Raw genomic sequence first — 25,323 nt, forward strand, 5'->3', positions numbered from 1 at the left:
AGTGGGTGGGTTAGTTTTAGCTACAGACACCAAACTTGGAACATAAATTGGACTTATCAAGACGGACAACTTTCTAATTTACAGTCATCAGCTACGACCAACAGGAAGTCGGCTATTTTTGGTTTAAATGTGGATTTTTGGAAAAATATTGCTGTGAATTAATGCATACTACTCAGAGGAAAATTACATTATACACACCAAACTTTGTCTACATGATGAAAAAGCATTGAGGAACCTAAATTGCGAATGGATTTTGGATAGCTTGTACGGTTTTGCCGTGGTGATTTTTTTAAATAACAGTAAAAAGGGTTACATTACTTGTCTTGTATTTTTAAATTGCAGCTTGCAAACACTCGAAAACCATTTTTCATACAGAGAACATAACATTCTGAGGAAATATGCATAGTTTCACGACTTCACAACACTGTATGGATAATAGAAAATTAAAAACTGTCAGACATCTGATCTCACTCTGAGGCCACTCTCTCTGTGTGAGGGAAAGGAAAGGGAGGGGGGGGTTGAGGGGCCTGGCTGACAGAGAGAGAGAGAGTTAACATCTCTTTAATCACCAGAACAAAAAAAAATCAGTAATTGTGTTTTTTTTTTTTTTTTTTTTTTTTCATCATTACAGCTTAACAAATATCTTAGGCCTTATCCTTTTCTGTCAGTTTTAGGGACAAAAAATAAAAACCTAGTACAATTTGTAGGGCACAGACAACATTATTTTAAATAATTAGGTTAAGAATTATGTTAATTGCAACATAAAAAGATTAAAAAAAAAGGTTAAACACGTGGACACTTAGCTGTAATGCAGGCAAAAAATATTTTACAAATGCTTACAGATCAATAAAATCATTAAAAATGCTTTTTCGCAGAGTGCATAATAATTAGTCACATTGATATTCTGATGATATTAATATTTAATATATTAATATTAATCTATGTGTGAATTGCTGCCATTAATAAGATTTAAAAATGTAAATTTTAAGCCTACTACAAAATGTATTTTTTCACAAAACGTGATATCCGCCAGCCCAGTTTCTTTACAAAGTGCGATTATACGGGTTAGGCTATAGAACGTTCAGGATGCTTCGCGAGCTCAGGATGTCACGTGAGGAGAGAGTCACCGCCGGTGAAGTGCTCCGATTTTGCTCAGTGATTTAACGATAATATCAAAACAAAAAAAAAAAACATATATTTTTTAAAAAGAGGATTCAATAGGCTAACTAAAAAATGTTAACCATTTTATTGTTTATACTGTAGGCGAGCTGTCAGTCACGTAGGCTACGTCACTGATCAACAGCTGTCTGTCAGTCAGAGAATCAAATCTTCAGAGTCAAGCTAACGTTATGGATTTCGATGACGGATTGGAGCCGGTCATTCCAGCTGCTGTTGGGAGAAAGAGGAAGGCATCTTTAGAAAATCATCAAAGAGAGAAGACCAAACGGGCAAGGCATTCAGGGGAGGGAAAACATCCAAAAATTAATTGTGGTCTTCGTGCGACTGCGCATCTGAAGCCCATGTGACACTCAAGAAAATACAGTCACAAACACACACACACACACACACACACACACACACACACACACACACACACACACACACACACACTCACACAAACAAACAAAACATTGATTCACTGGCTTTTCTTAATGTTATTACAGTAGTAGAATATAGCCTAAGGTGGATATATAGCGTTTTGCAAAAAAACAAAAAAAAAACAAAAAAAACAATGTTATGTTGTGTATGTTCTGGCCAAAACTAACTCAGAATCTTATTATTATTAATCAATCTTTGTATATACTATTCCATATATTTATGATGTATTGTTTTTTTTTTTAACCCAATTTAAGATGTTTGACAATGTTAAGATAAATATGTTGCATTTTGGCATGTTTTTTTTTGACTTATTTATGAACTATTTATGGACATAAAATTAAATAAAAAACTTCCTGGATTTGAAGAATATTGTGTCCCTGGCCTTCACTGAGCTCAAGTAATAGTTTAATGTACAAAAAATTGTGAATGAACTTGACTGTTGATGTCTTAAATAATAATGTCAAATAACCAACATTTCTCAAAATGGATATATCTCGTTTTGCAACGAAACTCTTCTATTATTGTTTTAGATTGTAATTTAAAATATTCTTATTTTCTGGAGTTGTGTATTTTTAGTTTTGTTTTGTTGCCATGCATTGGTCATAGAGCTCATTGTAGCAGTGCCTCAGGTGTTGAAATAGATTTGTTATACATTATACAGGTTCACACGTACTCCGTCTGTAGTGTTTATACAGTATGTGTATGCAGTTCAAAAGCAGCAGCGAGAGCGCGTTATTGTAACGCGAAAGCACGTTAAAATAATCCATGAGCGCGAATCTATCCGCTCGCATGCAGATTTCATTTGCTTTGTCACAAAACCAGACACACATGCTCAAATACATGCTGCTCTTGCCCGGAGAGAATGCGCGCACTGAAAACGTGCTTCCTCTCGCTCAAACTGTGTCCTGTGAACTCACAACTCTCTCTATGCTCATGCGCTAGATATTCATTCTTTTCACACCTTTTTATTTCTAACCTTTTCTGTTCACATCTTTTACCGTGTGCAGTGTGAACACTCTGATCCATTAACATGGGCTCGGAAAAAAAATATGCATCACAGACAGAGCTTGTAAACCTGGCCTTACGTAGGCATATGCCCAGTCTTGGGGTCGGAAAGAAAATATTTAGGCGCCCTTCATTCTGACTGGTTCAGATAGCAACACCAAACGTTGCAGTGTGTAATAACAATCATGGCCACCACCAGATGGAGCTATAGGATTACTTTTAAATAATTGTTGTTGAAACGTGTATAGAGCATTTAAATCATTTATAAAAATCTTTCAAAAAATATGAATTTTTAAAAGCTAATGATTTTTACTGGTAATATAGTTTTATATAATCATTTCACAAATGTTTATAGATCATTAAAAGGATTTTTAACAATGGTTATAGATCATGAAAATTGTTGGCAACAATTTATAATAAGCTCTTTTTGGTTTACATTAGTTAATGCAATAACTAACATGAACTAACAATGAACAATCTATTTTTCAGAACTTTTATTAATCTTTTTTATGTTAATTAATCCTATCATTAAAAATATTAATGTTCATGTTATTTCACAGTACATAAACTAATCTTAAAATAAAACTGTAAATAAAAAGAATTATTAGTAAATAATGTATTAAAATATTTTTAACTAAGCTTTAACATTAATATATATAATTTTATGTTAAATAATATAGTCTTTAACATTAGTACAAGCTAAGTATGAACAAAATATTTTTACTGTCATTTGTTTGTGTTAGTAATTTTTTATTTAGTAAATTAATATGTTAAATCATGGTATAGTAACTGATGTACATTAACTATACATTTTAATTAATAATGTAGTAATCCATTTTGAACATAATATTAACTGAGATCCATAAATGCTATATAAATGATGTACTTGTTAACTTATATAATGTTAAAAACTAAATCCTTATTGGAAAAGTGTTACAATAATAATGAATAATAATGTGTGTAAGTGAGTGCGAGTGTGTGAGAAAGACAGAGAGAGAGACTAACATTAATAAATGCCATACAGTTGTAATTAATGTTAATAACTGAAACCTTATTGGAAGTGTTACTCAAGTTGTATATATTGTGTTGTGTGTGTCTCTTGATGGTTTGGATTAACCCTTTCATTGCTGTATCATTTAAATCCAAACTGCTAAATTAAGTGTGCCCAATCCTGTTCCTGGTGATCTACTGTCCTGCAAAGTTCAGCTCGAACTCTAATCAGTCACACCTACCTTTAATTTTCAAGCGATCCTGAAGACATTAATTAGTTGTTTCAGGTGTGTTTGAGTAGGGTTGGAGCTAAACTTTGCAGGACAGTTGATCGCCATTAACAGGGTTGGACACCCCTGTGCTAGAGGGTTATTGTGTATGTCTCCACTGGGCACAGTTTTCCTGATGGCACCGGGGTGGCGTTTGCGCTGACGGCTCGGGCCCGCCATCGCTGCTTGCAGCTATATTTAGGGCCCGAGCACTGCAGTGCGAGGACCCTCTTGGAATTGCTCCGTTTATTAGGGCCCGAGCACTGCAGTGCGAGGACCCTCTTGGAATTGCTCCGTTTATTCTTCTTCTTCTTCTTCTTCTTCTCCGCAATGAGACGCATTTTTGAGGGCCTAAACATGCTCCAAAACTCACGAAACTTTGCACACGCATCAGAACTGGCGAAAATTTACATCTGATATAGGTTTCAGAAGTGGGGTGTGGCAAAATGGCTCGATAGCGCCACCTATTAAATTTCAACGGAGTGCGCTTCGAGCTACGTGTTTCATGTACATGCATGAAAATTGGTACACACGTGTAGCACAACCATTATCTACAAAAAAGTCTCTTGGTACAAAATCCAAAACCCAACAGGAAGTAAGTTATTTTGAATTTCCTGTAGGATTTTTGTGCAGTTTTTTTCCATTTCCATGCCTCGTACTTTGACGAACTCCTCCTACAGTTTTAATCGGATTGTCTTCAAAATTTGGTGAGGGTCATCATAAGACCTTTGTGATCTTAAATTGTGAAGGTTTTGAGTTTTCGTCAAGGGGTGTGTCCCTGGCGGCCTGACAAAGTTTGATGTTTCGTCATGAAACTGGAAGTTGCTGTAACTCAGGCAAGCAATGTCCGATCTGCCCCAAACTTCACATGTGTGATAGGTGTTCTGTCCTGAATAAACACTCATGACCAAATTCAGTTATAGTCATAGCGCCACCTGCTGGCAACAGGAAGTGACATGGTGTTTAAAACTGTTATGGACTCCTAGGAACATATTAAAAAGTGTCAACAAGTGTTAAATAGGCTGGAAACATGCTAGAAACATACTAAAACATGCTAGCAACACTTAGCTAAGTGCTAAAGCATGCTACTAATGCAGTGAAAAAGGAAGTTGCTGTAACTCAGGCCAGCAATGTCCGATCTGCCCCAAACTTTTTTGACAAGAGTCCTGTCCTGAACACATCAACATGCCCGTATTCGGTTATAGTCATGGCGCCACCTATTGGCAACAGGAAGTGTCTTGTTTAACGCTGTTATGGACTCCTTGCAAAATAATAAAAAGCATCAACATGTGTTAAATAGGCTGGCAAAGATCTAGAAGCATGCTAAAACATGCTAGCAACACTTAGCTCAGTGTTAAGGCATGCTATTAATGCAGTGAAATAGAACATTAGTGTAACTCAAGCATACAATGTCCAATCTGCCTCAAACTTCACAAGTTTGATTAAAGTCCTGGTCTGAAGACATCTTACATGTTCATATTTGGTCATAGCTATAGCGCCACCTACTGGCAACAGGAAGTTACATGTTTTTCACTGATATACACTATTAGCAAACAAAAAAATATGCCATTGTGTGCTAAACATGCTAGAAATATTCTCAAACATGCTAACAACATTAACTAAGTGCTGAAGCATGCTATTAATACTATGAAACAGGAAGTTGTTGTAACTCAGGCAAGCAATGTCTGATCTGCCTCAAACTTCATACGTTTGATAGGTGTTATGCCCTGAACAAACACCCATTCTCAAATTCAGTTATAGACATAGCGCCACGTGCTTGTAACAGGAAGTGACATGGGTAACACTGTAATGGACCTCATAGGAACATATTAAAAAAGTGTCAACAAGTGTTAAATAGGCTGGCAACATGCTAGAAACAAACTTATACGTGCTAGAAGCACTTGGCAAAGTGCTAAAGCATGCTACTAATGCAGTGAAAAAGGAAATTGCTGTAACTCAGGCAAACAATGATCAATCTGCCCCAAACTTCAAACGTTTGACAAGAGTCCTGTCCAGAACACATCAACATGCCTTTACTTGGGTTATAGTCATAGCGCCACCTACTGGCAACAGGAAGTGACATGGTTAACACTGTTATGGACTCCTGGCAACATATCAAAAAGTGTCAGGAAGTGCTAAATACACTGGCAACATGTTAAAAACATACTAAAACATGCTAGTAGCACTTAGCTAAGTGCTAAAGCATGCTACTAATGCAGTGAAAAAGGAAGTTGCTGTAACTCAGGCTAGCAATATCTGATCTGCCCCAAACTTCCCACATTTCACAAGAGTCCTGTCCTGAATACATCAACATGCCTGTATTTGATTATAGGCATATAGTGTCTTGTTTGCTACAGGATTTGGTATTTTTTTAGGTGTTATGTTCTGATTGCAAAATAATAGAAAGCATCAACATGTGTTAAATAGGCTGGCAAAATTCTTGAAGCATGCTTAAACATGTTAGCAACACTTAGCTCAGTGTTAAAGCATGCTATTAATGCAGTGAAGTAGAACATTACTGTAACTCGTGCATACAATGTCCAATCTGCCTCAAGCTTCACAAGTTTGATTAGAGTCCTGGCCTGAAGATATCTACATGCTCATATTTGGTTATAGTTATAGTGCCACCTACTGACAACAGGCAGTGACATATTTTAATACTTTTATGCACTATTAGCAACACCGTAAAATATGCCATTGTGTGCTAATCATGCTAGAAATATTCTCAAACATGCTAGCAACACTTACTATGTGCTAAAGGATGCGATTAATACTATGAAACAGGAAGTTGTTGTAACTCTTGCATACAATGCCCAATCTGCCCCAAATTTCACACCCTTTTATAAGAGTCCTGGCCTGAACACATCTAAAGGCCAATATTCAATTATAATTATAGCGCCACCTGCTGGCAACAGGAAATGACTTATTTTAAACTAAGTTAAACATGAAATGTCTGATCTGCCCTAAACTTCAAATGTTTGATAAGATTCCTAGTCTCAACAGATTTTAAGGCCAACATTTCAGTTATAATCATACCGCCACCTGCTGGTGACAGGAAATTACTTGCTTTAAACTATTTTAAACATGCAATATCCGGTCTGCCCAAAGTTCTTGTGTTTGATATGGGTCCTGGCCTGAACTCATCTTTAGGCCAATATTTGTTTATAGTCTTAGCGCCACCTGCTGGCAACAGGAAATTATTTCTATTACACTAACTTAAACATGCAATGTCTGATCTACCCGAAACTTTGCATGTTTCGTGAGAGTCCTGGCCTGAAGACATTTACATGCCGATATTCAGTTATAATCATAGCGCCACCAGTTGGCAGCAGGAAATGTGGCACAAATATTTACCTTTTTATAAGCATAAGATCTTGAGTTTTCGTTAAAGGGTGGGTCCGTGGCGGCCTGACAAATTTTGATGATCCGCCATGAAAAAGGAAGTTGCTATAACTCAGACATTCAATGTCCAATCTGCCCCAAACTTCACATGTTGGATAAGACTCCGGACCTAAACAGATCTACATGCCCGTATTCAGTCATAGTCATAGCGCCACCTGCTGGCAACAGGAAGTGTCATGTTTTACGCTGTAACAAACTACTCCTAGAAATTTAATGACATCAACATATTATTTCGGTCAATCTAATCTAAAGGCCTTTGAGATGGTAAATTGTAAAGATCTTGAGTTTTCTTTAAAGGGCGTGTCCATGGCGCCGTTAAAAGTTTGATGTCTCGCCATGGGAATAAAAGTTGTTGTAATTCAGTCATAAATTCTCTGATCTTCCTTAAACTTCACATGTTTGATAAGAGTCCTGGCCTGAACACAGCCGAAGGCCAATATTCCATTGTTTGTGGCAAAATGGCTCGACAGCGCCACCTATACACTTTCAACGGAGTGTGCCTCGAGCTACGTTTCACGTACATGTAAAAAAATTGGTAAACACATGTAACACACCAATACCTACAAAAAAGTCTCTTGGTACAAAATTCGAATCCCAACAGGAACTCGGTTATTTTGAATTTTCTCTTCAAAATTTGTGTAGTTTTTGCCATTTTCAGGGGTTGTACTTCAACGAACTCCTCCTAGAGATTTATTCAGATCAACACCAAACTTTGTCAGTGTAATCTAAAGGCCTTTGCGATGTTAAACTGCGAAGATCTTGAGTTTTTGTTAAAGGGCGTGTCTGTGGCAGCCATACAAATTTCGATGTTTCGCCATGAGAAAGGAAGTTGCTATACCTCAGACATACAATGTCCAATCTGCCCCAAACTTCACATATTTGATAAGACTCCTGACCTGAACATATCTACATGCCCAAATTCAGTTATAGCCATAGCGCCACCTGCTGGCAACAGGAAGTAACATGTTTTACACTGTAATGAACTACTCCTAGAAATTATATGACACTTTATAATTTTTTTTGGTCAGTCTAATCTAAAGGCCTTTGCAATGTTAAATTGTGAAGATCTTGAGTTTTCATTAAAGGGTGTGGCCATGGGGCTGTGACAAAGTTCAATGTCTCACCATGGGAATAGAAGTTGTTGTAACTCAGGCATAAGATGTCCGATCTTCCCCAAACTTCACATGTTCGAAAAGATTCTTGGCCTGAACACATCTGAAAGTCAATATTCCACTATAATCATAGCGCCACCTGCTGCTAATAGGACACCTCATGCTTTATACTAACTCAAACATTCCCTGTTCAATCTGCACTAAATTTCATATGCTTGATAAAGTGATGAACTGAAGAAATCTACATGACAAAATCCAGTTATAGTCATAGCGCCACCAGCTGGCAGCAGGAAGATTGGAACATATAAATGACTTTGACATATTCCTCTTATATTTACCACATTAAAAACATATTTCTCGCCGTTCGCTGTTTTACAAAAGCCACCCGGTGGCGGTGAGCCCGGGTGCGAGGGCCCGTTCATCGCTGCTTGCAGCTTTAATTATTATTAGGGCTCAAGCCTGGAGGGCGAGAGCCCTATTGTTTTCCTTAGGATTATTTTTTATTGTTATTATTATTATTATTATTATTATTTTTTTCCAACGTCTCGGGGGCTTTTGGGGCCCTTAACATGCTCGAAAACTCTTGAAAATTGGCACACACCTTGGAACCTGCGGCCATTAGGGCCGGGCAGAGACTGATACACGGGCGTGGCACAGGGGCTCTACAGCGCCCCCTGGAATATGGAGGGCCATATATCATACATACTTGCACGTAGACGTATGAAACTCGGTACACATATAGATCTCATCAAGCCAAACAACTTTCGTACTGCATGTCATAGGCTCCGCCCAACAGGAAGTTGGCTATTTAGGGTTTAGTATTCTTATTTTTCGTCAAAGTTTTGGGGGCTTTTGGGGCCCTTAACATGCTCAAAAACTCTTGAAAATTTGCACACGCCTTAGAATCTGTGGCCATTAGAAGGCTGCAGAGGCTGAGACCCGGGCGTGGCACAGCGGCTCTACGGCGCTCCCTGGAACACAGTCAGAAATGTTGATGTATAGTTCAAACATACTTGCACGTATTCATATGAAACTCAGTACACATATAGATCTCATTGTGCCGAACAACTTTCGTATTGCATGTCATAGGCTCCACCCAACAGGAAGTCAGCTATTTAGAGCTATGTAAAAAGCGCATGCTCTGGAATTTGATATACTTGTCATAGGTTTTTTACCCGATTGCCACCAAACACAGTCAACATGATCTCAAGACATTGGGGATGCAAAATTGCCAGGGGATTTTTGATATCTCGAATGGTTTGCTTGTGGCGAGGCGTTGAAATTATGGAGAGAAATGAGAAACAGGAAGTGTCTAATAACATCCACATACATTTCCTGATTTTAATTAAAATTCATTAATTTGTTCGTTGTATGATGCCGATCGCATATATGTGACTATTAGGAGTCAAAATTATAGCGCCACCAACTGGCAGCAGGAAGTGTGTCATTTTCAAAATGCTTTGAATTCAGCATCTTATTTTTTACTCAATTTGCTTCAAACTTCATCAGAATAATGACAAAACACGGCCCATGTAAAACTGTTGAGGGGATATTGATATCTAATATAGATATCAATACCTAACATATCAAACTGGAATATTTTTCTGTATAATATATTCTGATTTTGAGGCAGATAACATGCTTAAAATTTAATGAAACTCAGAACACATATCAGTATTAATGATAGCTAGACACTGGCAAAAGGTCATAAAAGGGCGTGGAGGAGGCACTCTATAGCGCCACCTTTTGTCAAAAGTGGGGGGCTTAGTTTTAGCTACAGACACCAAACTCGGTACATATATTGTTCTTATTAAGACGGCACAACTTTCTAATTTACAGTCATTAGCTACGACCAACAGGAAGTCGGCTATTTTGATTTGAATATGGATTTTTGGCTCTGTGTGAGGAGTGTATGTGTGCTGAGACTTTCATTGTCTGAGAGAAATTGCGCCTCTACAGGAGCAATTCCCGGGACTGAGAGGGAGGAGTCTTGCTTAGTTTCACTTTTAAATCAGTTAAAAATACAAATAAATAAATACATTTAATTAACAATGACAAGCTTAACCAACATATCTTATTATTAGCGGGTCAGGGCTTATTAATAATTGATGTATGGCCAGAGAACAGAGAGATAGACGAGAGATAAATCGCCACTCCGAACAGCGCGTGCAGTCTCAACGAGCCCACAACAAACGAGTTTATTCTTGTTTAAGACCTTTTAAAAATAAAATATTACGGCGATTGCACACAATCCGCCAATTAGAACACACCAAGAGCTAAATTCAGATGTTTGTGAGTGTTAAAATGAAATATTTGCTGCAGCCTGTCTGACAGTGCGAGACTTCTGAACACTTGAAGGGAAAAAATTCTACATACAGAAACTACAGCCTTTTATATTAAAACACAGCGGCGAATTAACACAAAACAATTAGAAGAACATATTATAGAGATGAAAATGAGTGTTTATGAGCAGGGCCGCATTAAGACTATAAGGGGCCCCTGGGCTTTACCTCTTGAGGGGCCCTTCCAGGGCTCGACATTAAGGACTGCCCAATTGCCCGAGGCTAGTGTGAATGACGCTCGGGACAGTAGACGGAACGGTCACTTGCCCGATCGGGCCAGTGCTGTAGGGTGTGCGTTATATGTAGTCTATGATATCGTAATTGTTGATTTAACGATCTGATATTATCGAGAATGCATCTCACTTTATGAAAAAAAAAACAAAAACATTTTTTTTACATATTTTGCGCCGCGGGTTTAAATTTCCAACTAAAACACGGTAGCGGTCGGTAACTGTGTAATTTGAACGGCAGCGGTCGGTCATTCAATATCACGTTCCCGACGTCCTTTCAGAACAGCATATCTTTGCTTTACTTAATCTTATCGACCACCCGGTATAGGCTACAGCCTGCCCTGCACTCATGACCGTTATGCACGCATGTGAATAACGGTCCTCAGGGCAGACTGTACCGGTTGTAAATATACGGCCCTCAAAAAGTATGGCAGAGCAAAGTGTTGATGCGCTGTCCTTAAAGGACGTTCAACTTGGACTGGAAAATGGTCAGTTTACTGCTAAGAAACCCACATCAGGCAAGTCTGATGTATGGGAGTCTTTTTCATGTATCATAGACGCAGATGAAAAAAAAAAACCTTTTGCGCAATGTGATAAATGCCTAAAAGTATTCCCGTTCAGCAATCACAAGACTGGAACCTCGGGTTTAAGGCGGGACTCATGCATCATCACAAAGGGTCAAACTAAACTGGCATTTACAAAGTCTAGGCCGGTGCCAGAGCAGTTTAAAAAAGAGACAACAGAAAAATGTGTTGAATTTGTTTGCCAAGACATTCGACTGTATGATACTGTGTCCGGAAAAGGTTTTAATCAGCTGGCCCAACATTTGGTCGACACAGCAGCAAAAATCGGAAAGTTTAATGTCAGTGAGATACTTCCACATCCAACAACAGTATCAAGAAATATTAAAAGGAGGGCTCAGAGTCTGCGTTTTTATTTATTTTTTCTCTTCGACATTTTTTCCCCTACTGTGTTGGCAGTAAAATGTTAAATTTCGTATCTTGATAAGGCGAATAAAATAATAAATAAAATTTTTGTGCAGACAACATTTTTATTTTCTCCGTGGAAATGGAAATGTGAAATTTTGGAAACGAGATCTAAATTTAGCGGGATGGTCGGGTCGGGAAAGAAAATTATTCTAAGCAGACAGCGGGTGAACAAAGAGTGTATATATATCGGGAAACGGAGGATGCGGATATAACCCCAGCGGGAGCGGGACTTAAAAAACAGTCCCGCGCAGACCTCTACTGTGAGGGTTTTTTGCACTCGCGCTTAGGGTGTGTCAGTCAACACGATTACAGAGATCTTTTTCATGACTTATTATTGAGATTAAAAAGTAATTTTAACATCAAGCACGTCCTACACGATTTTCTCATTCATGCATTTTCTTTTAGTAAAAAACTAAATGTGCCCAAATATCTTGCTTTAAAGAAGTGATACGAACATCAAGCGCAATTAAGTGTTTGCTTCTGAAGGCATACGCAACTTTAATAGTAACAAGAGTGCTTTATTTAAATCATTATGCCACTATGATAAGGCCTATTTAATTACATGTATGCAGAATCGTTCGCATCAACATTGCAATACATAAACATTATTATAATCCACAGCTCTAGTGTGGTGGCTAACTCACTAGGCTACTGGGGAGCTCAACTAAGTTGTTAAGTTTAAAAAGAGTTAATTATTTTGATAGACTATCATATCTAGCTACTGCTGCCAGCCTGCTAGTATATCACAACCAACCTGTAAATGGCGGTGATTCCCTTTTCCCTTCACCATTATCTGCATCTTCATCTTTCCCTGGGCCTGCGTTAAAATATGATGTTAGTTTCGGATTTTTTTTTTTTTAACAAACTGTTCTGACGTTCTACTTTATCTTGTGCTGTTTTTCTTTTTTGCGAACCACTGTCATATTTACGAGACATTGCTGTCACATTAGATTAGCCATTAGATTAGTTATTGTCATCATTAGAATAGGCGGCAATTATCTTATAAAGAATTCAACGAAAGTATGTCACGTGAGTTCGATACAGGCCAATAACTGAATGCTTTCAGACAATGATGAATTTTATTGGATTTCAGACAATTAAACAATGCCCACTGTGACTGATGATTGCAGGGTTAATTGAGTGAGAGGGTTTGACTGACACTTCTCGAGTAGGACTTGCAACGCCCGCACGTGCATTCAAAGCAAAGCGATAAAGCGTAATTTTAAAGGGACAGCCAACGAATTATAAAATCCGATTACAATATTTTCCGGCATCATCGGGGCCCTCCCCCAGCCCGGGGCCCTGGGCTTAAGCCCAGGTAAGCCCGTGCATTAATGCGGCCCAGTTTATGAGTGCTTGTGAGATTTTCTTTGTCTAAGGGCTGAACATCACATCGATTGCTCTGTGCTCCAGAACACGGTGATGGTTTTTCGGCGAGAACGGACAAATAAATACACGTTTCATTCACACTGACAAGCTGAACCAACATATGTTATTATTACCGGCTAAGATCTCATTAATAATTGATGTCTGGCCAGAACAGTGAGAAAGACCAGAGAGAAATCACCGCTGCATCAGCGCGTGCAGTCTCAACGAGCTCACAATAAAAGCATTTGTATAGTTTTAAGAGCCTTTTAAAACAATATATTACCGCGAATGCACACAATCCACCCATTAGAACACAACAAGAGCTGAATTCAGGTGTTTTTGAGCTGTTTAATTGTGAAAAGAAATACTATTTGAAAGCGCGAGACTAAGGGCAGAATAACATCGATCTCTCGAGCGCCAAAGGACGCTGATTCTGGCTTTTCGTCGCAAGAACGAACAAATCGCTTACAAGATTATTTCAAAATACATAATAGCTTGGCGAATATAAACGAAAACAGCCACGTGAAATTTGAGAAATAAATCTGAAGTGGATCATGATACTGGATTTGAATATTAAAGTGACTGCATTTACCAGCTGCTTCCTGTCTTCAATTTGAATCTATATAAACAGAAAGTCATTCGTCTTGGCTGCTTTTTTTTTTTTTTTTTTTTTTTTTTTTTGTATGTGTGTATGTATTCATGTATTTATTATTATTATTATTATTATTTTGCTCTAACAGGAATGAATCTATATTTAACTAAATCGATGACATGTTATTTTACATTTGATTTGTCCATTTCTGCATCCAAACACCTATAAACTTAAAACATGCACTATTAAACTATTGTTAGCAATTTCTTTATCGTCCAATTTAACTGGTGTACACACTTTTATTTTCATAATAAATTTGTTTTTTAGATTATAGACAGTTACAGTGGTCTGTAATAAATATTAACAGGTTTTGTTCAAGCTGCTTAAAATGTTTGAAGTAGGCTAATTTTTTTTAATGTAAATCCTAAAAAAAAATAATAAAAATAAATAAAACAAACAAAACAAAAACAAAAAATTTAGCAACTCACATAGTAATCATTCAACACTGCTTAAAAATGTAAATTGAAAATTAAACTCATGATTAAGCATGAAATAAGACACAGAATCAGTAAATTAGATTTTAATGTGGGTATATTATCAGTAAACTAATCATTAAATATTTATAATCATTCAAAAAATATTGGCCCCTTTCATAATGTTGTTCAAAAATGAAGGCCACAATGCTAATGTTATCCACTCGATGGCGCCACAGGATAGCAAATACTTCAAGATATGTTCAAAGACTTGAAATTGTTTCATTTATGTGCATAAATAAAAAATGCATAAACATTCATTCTTTTTTCATAAACTTTAATAAAGCCCAATATAGTAATTATGCAAAAGCTATCATCTCCTAAATACCATTACTTTGTTATTTTAATTGTATTGACAACATATTTTTCAAGTTATCACACATTATGGAAAAAGTGTAGAAGGGACACTATTAGTTATATATTTTCATGTTGTGCATATAATAGTACTCACATAAGGACTCATAATTTACTTGAAAAGAGACACGTTCATTGTGTAACTGCATCATCTTCACAAACCAATGTGCTTGGACCCCTAATAATCACCTTGACTTAAACCACATTGTTTCAGTTGCCTTCTGTGTCTTAGGCCACAACGCTTCAGTGACAGGAATGTGAAATAGCAAACAGGGAAAAAAAGTAAAAGGCATGACTTTATTTGCATCCAGCTACTCTATTACAGATGTTCCACAGCCAAGACTTTTATTAGAATATAAAATAGCAAGGGTTCGAATAAAATAGTTTATTAATCATTTAATTTCACTTTCTTAATGAATATTGTTCTGTAAATGTGATTTCAAAGTCTTGATGCTTCGGATTAACCTGTTAATTGCCGTATCCCTTAAAACCTGAGTGCCAGAGGGTTACTGTAAATGCATGTGCCCGCTGGACACAGTTTACCTGATGCCACCGGGGTGGCGTTTGTGATGATGGCTTGAGCCCGCCATCGCTGCTTGCAGCTATATTTATTATTATTATTATTATTCTCCAAAATGAATCGCAATTTTGAGGGCCTAAACATGCTGGAAAAGTCACGAAACTTTGCACACGCATCAGAACTGGCGAAAATTTACATCTGACATGGGTTTCAGAAGTGGGTGTGGCAAAATGGCTTGATAGCGCCACCTATACACTTTCAACGTAGTGCGCCTCGAGCTGTGTTTCACGTACATGTATGAAAATTGGTATACACATGTAACTCTTGAATACCTACAAAAAAGTCTCTTGGAGCAAAATCCGAAACCCAACAGGAAGTCGGTTATTTCTAATATTATGAGCAAATTTTGTGTCATTTTTGTCATTTCCATGCGTTGTATTTTAACGAACTCCTCCTAGAGATTTATTCAGATCAACACCAAATTTGGTAGGCCTAATCTAAAGGCCTCTGTGATGTTAAATTGCGAAGATCTTGAGTTTTCGTTGAAGGGCGTGTCCGTGGCGGCCTGACAAATTTCGGTGATTCGCCATGAAAAATGAAGTTGCTATAACTCAGACATACAATGTCCAATCTGCCACAAACTTCACATGTTTGATAAGACTCCTGACCTGAACAGATTGATATGCCCATATTCAGTTATAGTCATAGCGCTACCTATTGGCAACAGGAAGTGACATATTTTACACCGTAACAAAATACCCCGAGAAATTTTATGACATAATTTTTTTTTTTCAGTCACTCTATTCTAAAGGCCTGTGCGATGTTAAATTGTGAAGATCTTGAGTTTTCGTTAAAGAGCGTGTCCATGGCGCCATCACAAAGTTTGATGTCTCGCCATGGGAATAAAAGTTATTTTAACTCCGGCATAAAATGTCCGATCTTGCCCAAACTTCACATGTTCGATAAGAGTCCTGGCCTGAACACATCTGAAGGCCAATATTCCATTGGGTGTGGCAAAATGCCTCGATAGCGCCACCTATACATTTTCAACGGAGTGCGCCTCGAGCTACATTTCACGTACATGTACAAAAATTGGTACACACATGTAACACACCAATACCTACAAAAAAGTCTCTTGGTACGTAATTCGATTCCCAACAGGAAGTCAGTTATTTTGAATTTTCTCTGCAAAATTTGTGTCGGTTTTGCCATTTTCAAGGGTTGTACTTTAACGAACTCCTCCTAGAGATTTATTTAGATCAACACCAAACTTTGTCAGTGTAATCTAAAGGCCTTTGCGATGTTAAATTGTGAACATCTTGAGGTTTCATTGAAGGGTGTGGCCATGGTGCCGTGACAAAGTTTGATGTCTCGCCATGGGAATAGAAGTTGTTGTAACTCAGGCATAAGATGTCCAATCTTCCCCAAACTTCACATGTTCGAAAAGAGTCTTGGCCTGAACACATCTGAAGGTCATTATTCCACTATAATCATAGCGCCACCTGCTGTCAACAGAAAATGGCTTATTTTACACTAACTTAAACATGCAATGTCCAATCTGCACCAAACTTCAAATATTTGATAAGAGTCATGGCCTGAAGATATCTAAAGGCCAATGTTCAATTATAATCATAGTGCCACCTGTTGGCAATAGGACGCAACATACTTTATACTAACTCAAACATTCCATGTTCAATCTGCCCTAAATTTCATATGCTTGATAAAAGTGCTGGACTGAAGAAATCTACATGACAAAATCCAGTTATAGTCATAGCGCCACCAGCTGGCAGCAGGACGATTGGCACATATAAATGACTTTGACATATTCCTCTTATATTTACCACATTAAACGCATATTTCTCGCCGTTCGCTGTTTTACAAAAGCCACCTGGTGGTGGTGAGCCCGGGTGCGAGGGCCTGTTCATCGCTGCTTGCAGCTTTAATTTATTTTATTTTTTTACCTTCGGGGGGTTTTTGGAGGCCTTAACATACTCAAAAACTCTTGAAAATTGGCACACACATTGGAACCTGCGGCCATCAGGAAGCTGCAGAGGCTGGGACCCGGGCGTGGCACAGGGGCTCTACGGCGCCCCCTGGAAAATAGTCAGAAATCTTGAACCATAGCTCACACATACTTGCATGTATTTATATGAAACTCTGTACACTTATAGATCTCATTGAGCCAAATAACTTTCGCGCTCTATGTCATAGGCTCCGCCCAACAGGAAGTCAGCTATTCAGGGCTGTTTAAAAAAAGCATGCTCTGGAATTTGAAATACTCCTCTGAGGACTTTCAACCGTTCGCCACGAAACTCGGTGAATATGATCTCAAGACATTGGGGATGAAAAATTGCCAGGGGATTTTTGAAATCTCAAATGGTTTGCCTGTGGTGAGGCGTTGAAATTAGGGCGAAAAATGAGAAACAGGAAATGTCTAATAACATCCACATACACTACCTGAGTTTTATAAAACTTCATCGGATTGTTCGATGTATGATGCCGATCGCATATATGTAACTATTAGGAGTCAAAGTTATAGAACCACCATCTGGCAGCAGGAAATGTGTCATTTTCAAAATGCTTTGAATTCAGCATCTTATTTTTACTCGATTTGCTTCAAACTGCATCAGAATAATGACAAAACACGGCCGATGTAAATCTGTTGTGGGGATATTGATATCTAATATAGTGTTCCCATGGCAACGTGTCAAACTTAAATATTATGTTCTGGTGCTTTTGAGGCTGATAACATGCTTAGAATTACATGAAACTCAAAACACATATCAGTATTAATGATAGCTAGACAATGGCAAAAGGTCATAAATGGCCGTGGAGGAGGCACTCTATAGCGCCACCTTTTGTCAAAAGTGGGGGGGTAAGTTTTAGCTACAGACACCAAACTCGGTACATATATTGTTCTTATCAAACCAGACAACTTTCTAATTTACAGTCATTAGCTACGACCAACAGGAAGTCTGCTATTTTGATTTTTAATGTGGATTTTTGAAAAATCATGCTGTAAATTAATTCATACTCCTCCAAGAAGAAACAAGTTGTTCACACCAAACTTTGTCAACATGATGCCAATATACTGAAGATGTTAAATTGCTTACGGGTTTAGGATACCTTGAACGGTGTGGCCCTAGCGATTTATTAAAGTAACATTAAAAAATGCAACAGTTATTTTCCTATATCTTTTCAGTTTTTTATTCTAACCCTTCATAATTTTTTACATATGTAGTAGAAGTCATTCTTAGAAAACACAGTAAGTTTCATAAATTTATCATGTTCAGGAGCCAGCATAAAATTAAAACTATCATAACTTCTGGATCAAGCATGCAGTTGTAATGCCAATGATGGCCACCAGACGCTATAGGATTACTTTTAAATAATTATTGTAGAAACGCTGTAAGGGAAACAGGTCAATTTAGCTCAAAGGGAATCATTTAAGATTTTAAAGGGAATTTTAACAGAATCACTGTTTCACGGCTGATCACTAAAACGGCCAGCGATTCACTGAACGAGCCTTTAACATCAAATCTATGCTGGATATTAATATCCAAAGTATAGTGAAAACACTATTAATTAGCACAGTTTACAAGATTTGCAGTTTAAGACATTAACTTGTGAGCACAAAACACAAGATACTTCTCTTTTCAATATGAATGAGCCTTTATTAGATAAATCTAAGACATATAAACTAATCTAACATATAAGCACACACACTCACACATTCACACAAGTTGCAGGAGGATAGAAAGTTAGGAAAGGATGAGTTTAAAAGAATGAAAATGTGGAATCCCAAGTTTACAGCAATATGTGAAATTGCATAGAAATGAACAACCATCAATCACTTAATTAACCCTCGCATTGAGTTCATCAATTAGGTTAAAATTATATTAGGTAACACCAGTACAGATCAGAGTCTGGAGGTACGTTTTACTTGTGATGCCTGTGTAACGGGGTTCCCTTTGTTGTCGCTGAAAAGGGGGTTTCCCGAGGTTGCTGATTGGCTGAAGTTCAGTAGTCGTTGAAGTGATGTCTTGGGAAGCCCGTGGTTGGGCGTAGGCTGACGATGCGGAGTTGTGGGCTGGTTGAAGTTGAACAAGCACTCGAGGTCAGACTCGGAGACATGGCGTTACAAAACTTAACTCAGAACACGAACTCTCAAACGGAAAAGAAAAGAAACTAAAGTAAAAGAATAGAAGTAAATTTTGACGAGACTAGGTCGTGTTTCTTCTCATCGTGGCTAAGTAGCAGCAGGCGTGCAGGCCGAAGCACGCTGGAACAGCACTCGAAGAACGCTAAAAGTGATGACAAAGCATGACTAAAAGCAGCAGCTAAAAAGCAGGCTAAAAGCCGGCATGACTGATAGCAAAAGCTAAACGAAAGCTTAAAGCTAAAAGCAAAATTTGATGGTGTCCTGAGTATTTAAACTGGCATTTTGGCCACACCTCAAATGTTGTCTTTACCAATAGATATTGTCTTTTTTTCTCGGGGTGTTGCATTGTCTGTCCCACCCATTCATAATAAATCATATGTTACGTTATCAAGCACGAGGTCCGAATTTTCCCGCTCTTGCAGGGTATAATTTGGACATGATTCTTATAAAGAGTATGTTATATTTGACAAATAACTGATGGTCAGAAACGTTTCAAGCAAGAAGATTCGAACACACACATACTAAACATGAATATGATCCCTTAAGCTATTCAAGAGTTATTTGAAAAAACACACAATAAGTGATTAGAAACATTAAAATAAAATGTGTGGGGTTACATAAATGATATGGAGTTCTAAATGGACTGATATCCATTTAGAAGTTTTTTTGAGTTCATTTTGGTGCATATATGCATTTGAAGGCATTCTCTGTGCCATTCTGGGGAGTAAGGATATGTCCTGTGAAGACCAGAGGGGTTAACAGGTCTCCTTAGGAATTTCAGTCTGGTTCTGCTAGGTGGGGGGGAAGTCAATCCAAAGATCTTGTTTACTCTCATGGCTTTACATGTGAGGGTCAGACTGTCCATCTCTTCGATTACTTCCAAATTAGACAATCCTTCTCTCGAATTGAAATTGTCAATAATTGTTCTAATGGTGTTAATGTTGAAAGCTGGTTCTCTGAAAGAGTTGGTTGGTTATCAGACTGTGGTGCTAGGAGTTGATTTACAGCATCCTGTTGCCTTTCTGAGGAATTTGGCTTCTCTTGTTTCAACCATGCTCACGATCGAATCTTTAATTTGTCTGGTTCAGGCCTCATACGGACTGTGGTGCTAGGAGTTGATTTACAGCATACAAAACTTTCAAAGAATAATAATATGTATATTAAAAAGTTAAATGAATTTTACTGGTAATATAGTTTTATATAATCATTTTCACAAATGTTTATAGATCATTAAAAGGATTTTTAAAAATGGTTATAGATCATGGAAAGTGTTACAAGAATTGTATATATATTCTTTGTGTGTGTGTGTGTGTTAGAGAGAGAGAGAGAGAGAGAGAGAGAGAGAGAGAGAGAGAGAGTCACATTCATGAAACTCAAAACACATATCAGTATTAATGATAGCTAGACAATGGCAAAAGGTCATAAAAGGGCCGTGGAGGAGGCACTCTATAGCGCCACCTTTTGTCAAAAGTGGGGGGGTAAGTTTTAGCTACAGACACCAAACTCGGTACATATTTTGTTCTTATCAAAACCAGACAACTTTCTAATTCACAGTCATTAGCTACGACCAACAGGAAGTCTGATATTTTTGATTTTTAATGTGGTTTTTTGAAAAATCATGCTGTAAATTAATTCATACTCCTCCAAGAAGAAACAAGTTGTTCACACCAAACTTTGTCAACATGATGCCAATATACTGAAGATGTTAAATTGCTTACGGGTTTTAGGATACCTTGAACGGTGTGGCCCTAGCGATTTATTAAAGTAACATTAAAAAATGCAACAGTTATTTTCCTATATATCTTTTCAGTTTTTTATTCTAAACCCTTCATAATTTTTTACATATGTAGTAGAAGTCATTCTTAGAAAACACAGTAATTTTAATAAATTTTATCATGTTCAGGAGCCAGCATAAAATTAAAACTATCATAACTTCTGGATCAAGCATGCAGTTGTAATGCCAATGATGGCCACCAGACGCTATAGGATTACTTTTAAATAATTATTGTAGAAACGCTGTAAGGGAAACAGGTCAATTTAGCTCAAAGGGAATCATTTAAGATTTTAAAGGGAATTTTAACAGAATCACTGTTTCACGGCTGATCACTAAAACGGCCAGCGATTCACTGAACGAGCCGTTTAACATCAAATCTATGCTGGATATTAATATCCAAAGTATAGTGAAAACACTATTAATTAGCACAGTTACAAGATTTGCAGTTTAAGACATTAACTTGTGAGCACAAAACACAAGATACTTCTCTTTTCAATATGAATGAGCCTTTATTAGATAAATCTAAGACATATAAACTAATCTAACATATAAGCACACACACTCACACATTCACACAAGTTGCAGGAGGATAGAAAGTTAGGAAAGGATGAGTTTAAAAGAATGAAAATGTGGAATCCCCAAGTTTACAGCAATATGTGAAATTGCATAGAAATGAACAACCATCAATCACTTAATTAACCCTCGCATTGAGTTCATCAATTAGGTTAAAATTATATTAGGTAACACCAGTACAGATTAGAGTCTGGAGGTACGTTACTTGTGATGCCTGTGTAACGGGGTTCCCTTTGTTGTCGCTGAAAAGGGGGTTTCCCGAGGTTGCTGATTGGCTGGAAGTTCAGTAGTCGTTGAAGTGATGTCTTGGGAAGCCCGTGGTTGGGCGTAGGCTGACGATGCGGAGTTGTGGGCTGGTTGAAGTTGAACGGGCACTCGAGGTCAGACTCGGAGACATGGCGTTACAAAACTTAACTCAGAACACGAACTCTCAAACGGAAAAGAAAAGAAACTAAAGTAAAAGAATAGAAGTAAATTTTGACGAGACTAGGTCGTGTTTCTTCTCATCGTGGCTAAGTAGCAGCAGGCGTGCAGGCCGAAGCACGCTGGAACAGCACTCAAAGAACGCTAAAAGTGATGACCAAAGCATGACTAAAAGCAGCAGCTAAAAAGCAGGCTAAAAGCCGGCATGACTGATAGCAAAAGCTAAACGAAAGCTTAAAGCTAAAAGCAAAATTTGATGGTGTCCTGAGTATTTAAACTGGCATTTTGGCCACACCTCAAATGTTGTCTTGACCAATTAGATATTGTCTTTTCTCGGGGTGTTGCATTGTCTGTCCCACCCATTCATAAATCATATGTTACGTTATCAAGCACGAGGTCCGAATTTTCCCGCTCTTGCAGGGTATAATTTGGACATGATTCTTATAACAAGAATATGATACATTTGACAAATAACTGATGGTCAGAAACGTTTCAAGCAAGAAGATTCGAACACACACATACTAAACATGAATATGATCCCTTAAGCTATTCAAGAGTTATTTAAAAAGACATACACAATAAGTGATTAGAAACATTATAATAAATGTGTGGGTTACATAAATGATATGGAGTTCTAAATGGACTGATATCCATTTAGAAGTCTTTTTTGAGTTCATTTTGGTGCATATATGCATTGGAAGGCATTCTCTGTGCCATTCTGGGGAGTAAGGATATGTCCTGTGAAGACCAGAGGGGTTAACAGGTCTCCTTAGGAATTTCAGTCTGGTTCTGCTAGGTGGGGGGGAAGTCAATCCAAAGATCTTGTTTACTCTCATGGCTTTACATGTGAGGGTCAGACTGTCCATCTCTTCGATTACTTCCAAATTAGACAATCTCTTCTTCGAATTGAAATTGTCAATAATTGTTCTAATGGTGTTAATGTTGAAAGCTGTTCTCTGAAAGAGTTGGTTGGTTATCAGACTGTGGTGCTAGGAGTTGATTTACAGCCTCCTGTTGCCTTTCTGAGGAATTTGGCTTCTCTTGTTTCAACCATGCTCACGATCGAATCTTTAATTTGTCTGGTTCAGGCCTCATACGCTACACGCGTATAGAGCATTTAAATCATTTATACAAAACTTTAAAAGAATAATAATATGTATTTTAAAAAGTTAATGAATTTTACTGATAATATAGTTTTATATAATCATTTCACAAATGTTTATAGATCATTAAAAGGATTTTTAAAAATGGTTATAGATCCTGAAATGTGTTACAAGAATTTTATGTATATTCTTTGTGTGTGTGTGTGTTAAAGAGAGAGAGAGAGAGAGAGAGAGAGAGAGAGAGAGAGAGAGAGAGTCACATTATTAAATGCTAGGGCTGGGCGATATGACAATTTAAATCGGATGGACGAAATTAAAAGTCTATCGATTCATATTGTGCTCTATCATTTATTTTGTGGTGCCGCAAAATAAACTGTTTACGGCAATACGTTTTCATTATTTGAATGACGGCAGTCACATGCATTACACATGTATGCAGGCAGACGCGTGAATAACAGCATGGCGCGCTCATGTCACGTTGCTGTGCGCCTGGTCATGAAAACTTAATGTTTGAATGCGTTTTTAAGCACTGCAATTTGACCCCTTAACAGTATACCCCCATTTTCGGTATAGAGACAGAAATGACATACCCAAAAATATAAGGATTCTGGTTATGAGTCTTTCTGACTAGATACATAATCAACATATGTTCACAAAGCTGACACTTCAAAGTTTACTGTTCAAGAATCAGAATTACTCAGACTGTTATGATAATAAAGATATATAAGCTCAAACATAAAAACAAAAATATTAAAAACATTTTTTTTTAAATGTATTAACTACTGATTTTAGGCCATTGAAACACAAAAACAGAGCTATATGCGCGCGCTGTCTGTTTCTGTGTGAGAGGAGTGCGTAAGCCGCGCATCAGCTGCTAATAGAGCTTGTGAGCATTTTTGTCGCTTTATTGGCTTTGAACGATTGCATAAACACTTATATGCGTCCAAATGCAAGTATCCTCATAAACACAGTCATTTAGGTTTTAAATGATTGTAAACAGTTGTGAGAGAAAGCACATACGTAACAATATATTGGATTTGGACTTCGGTCTTAAAGGGGAAGCTGTCCAATATTCGTCCTGTCTGCCATTCATGAAAATCTCTCACTGCTCTTGACTAAATCACTTTTGTAACTAGAATGAGAAGAAAATAAATAAACAAATAATGCTAATGATAATGATTTTTTGAATATATTTATATTTACAGGTCCTTCTCAAAAAATTAGCATATTGTGAAAAAGTTCATTATTTTCCATAATGTAATGATAAAAATTAAACTTTCATATATTTTAGATTCATTGCACACCAACTGAAATATTTCAGGTCTTTTATTGTTTTAACACTGATAATTTTGGCATACAGCTCATGAAAACTCAAAACTCCAAAAAATTAGCATATCATGAAAAGGTTCTCTAAACGAGCTATTAACCTAATCATCTGAATCAACTAATTAACTCTAAACACCTGCAAAAGATTCCTGAGGCTTTTAAAAAAACTCCCAGCCTGGTTCATTACTCAAAACCGCAATCATGGGTAAGACTGCCGACCTGACTGCTGTCCAGAAGGCCATCATTGACACCCTCAAGCGAGAGGGTAAGACACAGAAACAAAATTTCTGAACGAATAGGCTGTTCCCAGAGTGCTGTATCAAGACACCTCAGTGGGAAGTCTGTGGGAAGGAAAAAGTGTGGCAAAAAACGCTGCACAACGAGAAGAGGTGACCGGACCCTGAGGAAGATTGTGGAGAAGGACCGATTCCAGACCTTGGGGGACCTGCGGAAGCAGTGGACTGAGTCTGGAGTAGAAACATCCAGAGCCATCGTGCACAGGCGTGTGCTTTTGAACCAGAAACAGCGGCAGAAGCGCCTGACCTGGGCTACAGAGAAGCAGCACTGGACTGTTGCTCAGTGGTCCAAAGTACTTTTTTCGGATGATGAAAGCAAATTTTGCATGTCATTCGGAAATCAAGGTGCCAGAGTCTGGAG

At 37.6% G+C, this 25,323-nt stretch overlaps 1 pseudogene; it reads left to right on the forward strand.

Moving 5' to 3' along the window:
- The first annotated feature begins 11,376 nt into the window (after nucleotides 1-11,376).
- Nucleotides 11,377-25,323, forward strand: part of LOC122134941 — a 46,610-nt pseudogene continuing 32,663 nt past the window's right edge.

The sequence above is a fragment of the Cyprinus carpio genome, chromosome A22 (genome assembly GCF_018340385.1).
Source record: "Cyprinus carpio isolate SPL01 chromosome A22, ASM1834038v1, whole genome shotgun sequence".
Taxonomy (NCBI): domain Eukaryota; kingdom Metazoa; phylum Chordata; class Actinopteri; order Cypriniformes; family Cyprinidae; genus Cyprinus; species Cyprinus carpio.